Genomic DNA, 6,596 nt, shown 5'->3' with positions numbered 1-6,596 from the left:
CGCGAGCTAGATCTTCATCATCTTTATCAACATGCCCCCGAAGAAGAAAGTTTCGGAGGCAGCTGCTCCGTCCGCGCCGAGCCAGCCACCGCCGGAGCAAACGGTTGGTGGGGCAGGCACCGGCGGAAGGACACGCATCGACGAGGGAACTCACGGTGCTGCCAGGTCCCAGGACAAGGCTGCGCTGCCCATCGGCGGCGTAGCCGGCTCCCACAATGACCGAGCACACTCCAAGACCTCGGCGTCCGTGCAAGCACCGCGCCCATCTCAGGAGGCGCGGGACCGGCAGCGTCATGGTACTCACGGTACCATGCGTTCGCTAGATCAAGATCGAGCTGGTGGATCTCGGAGCGCTCAGGGCCACCATGCACGTCAACCTGCTGGCGCGAGCGAGACAAGGTCGCCTGGACGAGATACTGCTCCTTCTAACGTAGTTAGAAGTCCGAGCATATCCCGCTCCTCGCACCGTTCGCCACCGCCACCCGCCACCGCAGCAGAAGCTCCCGGCAAGCTTGTCGGGGAACGTCAAGCTCCGGCAGAGACACAGCTTCTCGCCGTAGAAGCGGATATTCCCGCAGCAGTCTCCAAGATCAACACCAAGAGCGCTGAGGAGCAAGATGCTCCGGCAAGCCCTAGGGTTTGTTCCGTTGAAGCAGAGGCTCCGGCAAGCTTGTCGGGGAACGTCAAGCTCCGGCAGAACCGCAGGTTCTTGCCGTGGAAGCGGATGTTCCCGCAGCAGCAGATCTGCCTTTAGTCCTTGTTGTCGAGCCACAAGCTCCAGCATGGGCACAGCAGATTGTCCATTTCCTTCAGACAGGAGGACTTCTCGAAGAGCAAGAAGAAGCGGAGAGAGTAGCCTGGCAGTCAAGTATGTACCAGTTTGTCGACAAGACACTGTACAGAAGAAGACTCAACGGTGTGAAATTGAAGTGTATTCCCCGGGAAGATGGACAAAAGCTGTTGGCAGAAATACATGGAGGCATATGTGGTCACCACATTGGCGCAAGAGCACTTGTCGGTAAAGCTTTCCGGCAAGGTTTCTTCTGGCCAACAGCCCTCCAGGATGCAACTGCACAAGTAACCAAGTGTGAAGCGTGTCAGTTTCATTCCAAGCAGATACACCAACCAGCTCAAGCTCTCCAGAAGATCCCTTTATCCTGGCCATTTTCGGTCTGGGGGCTCGACATCCTCGGCCCCTTTCCCCGAGCTGTCGGGGGCTTTGAGTACTTGTACGTTGCAATCGACAAGTTCACAAAGTGGCCGGAAGTGGAACCAGTGAGGAAGGTGACAGCACAGTCAGTCGTCAAGTTCTTCAGGTCGATTGTTTGCCGCTTCGGGATCCCTAACAGGGTAATCACCGACAACGGTACGCAATTTACGAGCCGCACCTTCACGCAGTACGTCCAAGATCTTGGCGCCAAGGTCTGCTTCGCTTCTGTTGCTCACCCGAGAAGCAACGGTCAAGCGGAGAGGGCAAATGCTGAAGTGCTGCGCGGGCTCAAGACCAGAACTTTCGACAAGCTGCACAAGTGCGGAAGAAACTGGATCGAGGAGCTGCCGGTGGTTCTTTGGTCGATCAGAACAACGCCAAATCGAGCCACTGGACAAACACCTTTTGCTCTAGTCTATGGAGCAGAAGCAGTTATCCCCACGGAACTCGTATACGGGTCACCTCGAGTGCTCGCTTATGATGAGCTCGAGCAAGAGCGGCTGCAACAAGATGACGCGCTGCTCCTTGAGGAAGACCGTCTTCAGGCTGCTGTGCGAGCTGCTCGCTACCAGCAAGCTTTGCGCCGCTACCATAGCCGCAAAGTTAACGCCAGAAGTCTCGAGGAAGGCAACCTTGTTCTTCGGCGCGTTCAGTCTGCCAAGAATTCCAACAAGTTGACGCCGAAGTGGGAAGGCCCTTACCGGGTGAAGCGAGTCACAAGGCCTGGCGCTGTCCGCCTTGAGACCGAAGATGGCGTACCAGTGAGCAACTCCTGGAACATCGAGCATCTTCGTAAGTTTTACCCGTAAGGCGCGGTTGTCGGACCCTGTCTGGCAACCACCCTTTTGTACAAGTCTTGCCGCTGTTGCATGTGATCCTTTGTACAAAGCCGGGCGCAGATCCCGCGCATGAGTAAAGCTCATGTGCTCCGCACATTTTGTCAATTTTATGCTTCCTATTTTCTGGCATATATGATCTGACACTTTGTGCAGCACCTACTCCTCGGTAGGCAATAACGAGCCGTAAAGCTCCATATCTGTATTGTCTTTTCTTCCTTTTGAAAGCAAGGTTCCCCTCGCCCACAAGTTTGCCGGGGGGGAAAGGAGAAGACGATGGATGGTATGGGCCAGGCGTCGTTCAAGAAAGTTTCGCCTTGCCGGGAAGCAAACAACAGAAAAGCTAAGTTGCCAAAGTTTGAGCAATCAAATTTTTTAAATTTTAAGTTATCTCCCTTGAACGACCACACTTTGTATGGGAAACCTGTGCGCAGAGAAACCAACTCGTAGCTAGTTGCGCCCTTACTTTGTTTCGAGTCCGCTCAACAACTTAAGTGAGCTGCTAGCGCCCTTACTTTGCTTCGAGTCCGCTCAGCAACTTAAGTGAGCCGCTAGCGCCCTTACTTTGTTTCGAGTTCGCTCAGCAACTTAAGTGAGCTGCAACTAGTTTCGACAAGGTTTCTTGCCGGTAGCGGCACCGCCAGCAGGCTGCTGACGTTCCGCACTCAGCGCTCGCGGCTCAGGTGCCTGCACCGGCAAGTTCCCTAAAAGCGTAGGGCAAAAACATACAAAGGGAGGAATCAAGTAAAGGGAGTAACGTTGCAATCATTTCCCAGAATCAAGTTACATTACAAAGATAGCTTGCCGCAGCTCTAACAGATTGTTTTCATGACATGATGGGCAGCGACAAGAAAAGAAGAAATGGGCGGCCTAATCTACGCGATCGCCTTCGACCCGCCTGATCCCGCTCACCTTGTCCACAATTGGTGCGACAAGGGCCTTGAGCTCCTCCAGATCAGCTTCTGGCGGCAAGGACCTGAGGATGTTGGTGAGGCGGAGGCCCGGATTGCGGAAGGCCACCTTCATCAACACTTTCTCGAGGGCTCCTGCGCAGATCTCGCGCGACTCGTCAGCTAGTTGCTTGGGGATCCTCTCTCGGAGTCGCTGAAGGGCCGTCGCCACGCCCTTGAAGAATAGGACGAGCTTGGCGCTGGGCTGGAGGTTGTCGTCGGAGGGATACCCAAGATCTTCCATCCCCAGCTGCGCCAGCTCCTTGTCGATATCTGTGGCGGCGTTCGCCAAACTCTCTGTCCAGTGCGTCACAGTCTCCCTGAAGGTGTTCTGGGCGGTGGCAGCGCTCTCCAGCAGCGCCTTGTCGGCCTTGATTTCCTCCTTCAAGGCCGCCTCGTGCTTCTTGGCGCTGTCCAGAGTCTTGGTCAAAGTGGTTAGCTTCAACTCAAGATCCACGTTGGAGACCTTGGCGGCGCTGAGCTCCTTGCCCTTCTCGGAGAGATCGGCCTCCAGCCGCGCCACCTTCGTCTTCAAATCCTCCTTGGCGGCCTCAGCGGCGGCGGCAGCGTCCTCCGCTTGCTTGAGGGCTCCGCCAAGCTTCTCCTCGCGTGAGGCAAGCTCCTCCTCGTGGGCGTCGAGATTGACCTTCCGCTGCGCCAGCTCGCCCTCTTCCACGGCTAGCTTCACAGCGGCAAGTCGCTGGCGCTCTTCGGCTTCAGCCTTCTCGAGGAGAAAGACCTTCCGTGCTTCAGCGAGCTGCTCCCGCTCCTCCGCCAGGGATCGGAGGGCTTCCTGGTGGAAACCCCCGAGCTCTTCCGCGCGCTTTTCAATGTCTGCTCCCGCCTTCGCGACAAGCGCCTCGCGGGACTCCAGCTTGGCTTGTCGCGCGCGGTAGAGCGACATCAACCTGCGCAGCAGTCGCTCTTCTTCGGGCTCGTTGCTGCTGCTGCTTGGCGCGTCGACCAGCTTCAGCCCCGCGGAGGCGAGCACTTCTCCGTCGAAGACCTCCCCCTCGACCGGCTCTCTGGAGCTTGATGCCCAGGGAAGATTGATGAAGACGTCGTCGCCGGCCTTCAAATAAACGCTCGGCTGGGGATCCTTGGAACTTGGCGCTGCGGCTTCGGCGGATGGGTCAACGGTCGGCGTAGCGCCTGGCACTCCTGCGGCCTCTGGGCCGTCAGTACGATCGCCAGATTCCTCGCCAGTTGCTGCGGCGTCAGCCTTGGCGGCCTCTGTGCCGGTGGCGTCTCCAGCACCGGCAGCTTCGTCGGCGGCGACCTCTGTCTCCATCTGCTCCGCAGCGGATGGATCTGACGGCCGGAAAAGGGGAGAAGAGTCAAACAGAATCCAGCAGAAACTCATAAAGATCAAGAAAAGAAGGATCCAGGAGAAGTTTTGAAGCAAGGGGAGTACCTGCACCAGGCTCTGCGGTTGTGGTCTCCGTGGTCGGGGGGCCGCTGGCGCTGTCCCTCGCCGGAGAACCCTCCCTTGCCGGAGACTTCTCCCTCACCGGGAAGCCTTCCCTTGCCGGAGAATTCTCCCTTGTCGGGGGATTCTCCCTTGGCTCTTGGTGGGGCTGCTCGGCTCCTACACAAGTCAACAAGCAGATGTCAGCAAAGACAAGTACCCATGCGCGCCTCGCCGCGGAAAATAATTCACACACTTACGCTGGGGGCTGCCATGGAGGAAAGTCGGCAGCTCCGGCAAGGTTGTCTCGGGCGCGCCACCTGTTGTCACAGTGGGCTCGTCCTCAATGATGTTCACCGGGGCCTTAGCTCTCTTTGCCGCTCTCTGGGCCAGAGTCCTAAAGAGGAACAGATTCAGGGAAAAGCAAGTGAGAAACAAGACCAACAGCAAGAGTTGAAGAAATGCAAGTACAACAAGAGCAGCTTACTCTTCTTCTTCTTCCTCGTCGGAGCTTAACGCGGAGAAGTCGAAGCCTGGCGCGCGCCCGGCGCGAGGAGGCGGAGGAAAAGCTTCCCTTAGCCGCTTGGAGGGAGCAGTGGCGGCGGTCTGAGACGACCCCGCTCCGGCTGTTGGCACGGCGTGAGTAGCGGCAGGGACTGAAGCGGTGGTCCGGCTAGACTCCGCTCCAGTTGCCGTCGTAGCATGAGGTGCTCCCGCGGCAACGGTGTTTGCCGTGGTCGAGCGTGTCATGCGGCGTGGCGACTGTTGACCCGCTTGCTGCTCCGCCACATCACCAACCTTGCGGAGGCGCCTTCTTGGTGGGGATGGAGGCTCTGCTTCTGGTGAGCCGTCTGAAGACGAGGTGGAAGAAGAGTCGATTTGCAACGAGCCGCTCGTGTCCTTGGCGGGCTCGCTCGGCTCGGTGTCTTGCCCGGCAAGCCCCTTCTTGCCGGCAGGCTCCCCTCGCTCGGCACGGCTTGCCGCTTCTGCTGCATCGGCCTCCTCCGCAGTGAACCCGAACTCGCCCCCGGCTGCGGCTGCCGCTGCCTCCTCCAGCCTAGTGGCGATAAGCGCCATCTCCGCATCCGTGGTGTCGCGGGTGAGGCCGTCCTTCTCGTCGAGGCGGATTGGCACTTCTACCAAGTCGTCGAAGAATTGATGCACGACCTCGTCTGCAGGCTCCTGCCAAGTTGGCACAATCCCGTGCGAGTCGCACTCCGGCATCATTGCACGGATGTGGTCGAGCGCGGAATTGTTGCACAAAGGCACGACGCCCCCCGGCAACCTGAACACCTCGGGATGCTAGGGGTCATATTTGAACAACTCCTGCAGCATCGCGTTGAGCTCCAGGATTGTGAAGTTGTAATTGAGGCCTGGTCGCAGCCTCATGATGTCTGCCGCGTTCTTGAACTCCCAAGTGGGCCTCCCCCGTTCCTGCAGGGGGGCGATGCGGCGGCGAAGGAAGTCTGCGCCAACAGCGCCAACAGTAAGCCCGGCAAGCCTCAGGCGCAGGATCCTGGTGACGGCAATCTTCAGCCTGGCGTCCTCCAGAGCCATGTCACTCCAATCGCTGCCGCGTGCTACTGGGGTTCGGCGTCGGATGGTAAATGGCTGCGGGCTCTCCTCGTCAATCTAGCACCAATCAGCTCTCCACTCCTCCCACTTGCCGCGGAATTCTCCCTCCAGATAGGTCTCTTTCTTGCCGGGCCTTGAGATCCAGGCAATCCCGCCGGATAGAGGCTCTCCTCTCTCTACTCGGGGTATGAAAAAGTGGCGGAAGAGGGCTACGTTGGGAAGGACTCCGACAAAGTTTTCGCAAAGATGTGCGAAAACTGCCATTGTCAGGACGGCGTTGGGAGTGAAGTCAAGGAGATGGAATCCATAGGTGTTCATGATGTCGCAGAAGAAATCAGAGAAGGGCGGGCAGAGCCTGCAATAGAAGAACAATGCGAAGAAGGGGTACCCATTCGGAGCCTTCTTCCAAGTGGCGGCGGGGAGAACCTTTGTGCGCGGATGCGCGCGCGTCTCCGCCGACCAGAACAAATAGTAGTTCTCCCTCAGCTCCTTCGCGCCGAGCTTGGGGGGGAAAACGGACAGCTCCTTCCGCAGCGCCGCGAGCCGCTGCGCCTCGGTCGTCTTCGCGGTCTTCCCCTTGTCGGCTTTTGGAGCCATGGCGGAAGTAGTGGAGGAGG

Source organism: Triticum urartu, chromosome 6A (genome assembly GCF_056163025.1).
Source record: "Triticum urartu cultivar PI428250 chromosome 6A, HENAU_Tu73, whole genome shotgun sequence".
In the NCBI taxonomy this organism is placed as follows: domain Eukaryota; kingdom Viridiplantae; phylum Streptophyta; class Magnoliopsida; order Poales; family Poaceae; genus Triticum; species Triticum urartu.
The sequence above is the reverse complement of the archived record's forward strand: the minus strand, read 5'-3'. Positions refer to the sequence as shown.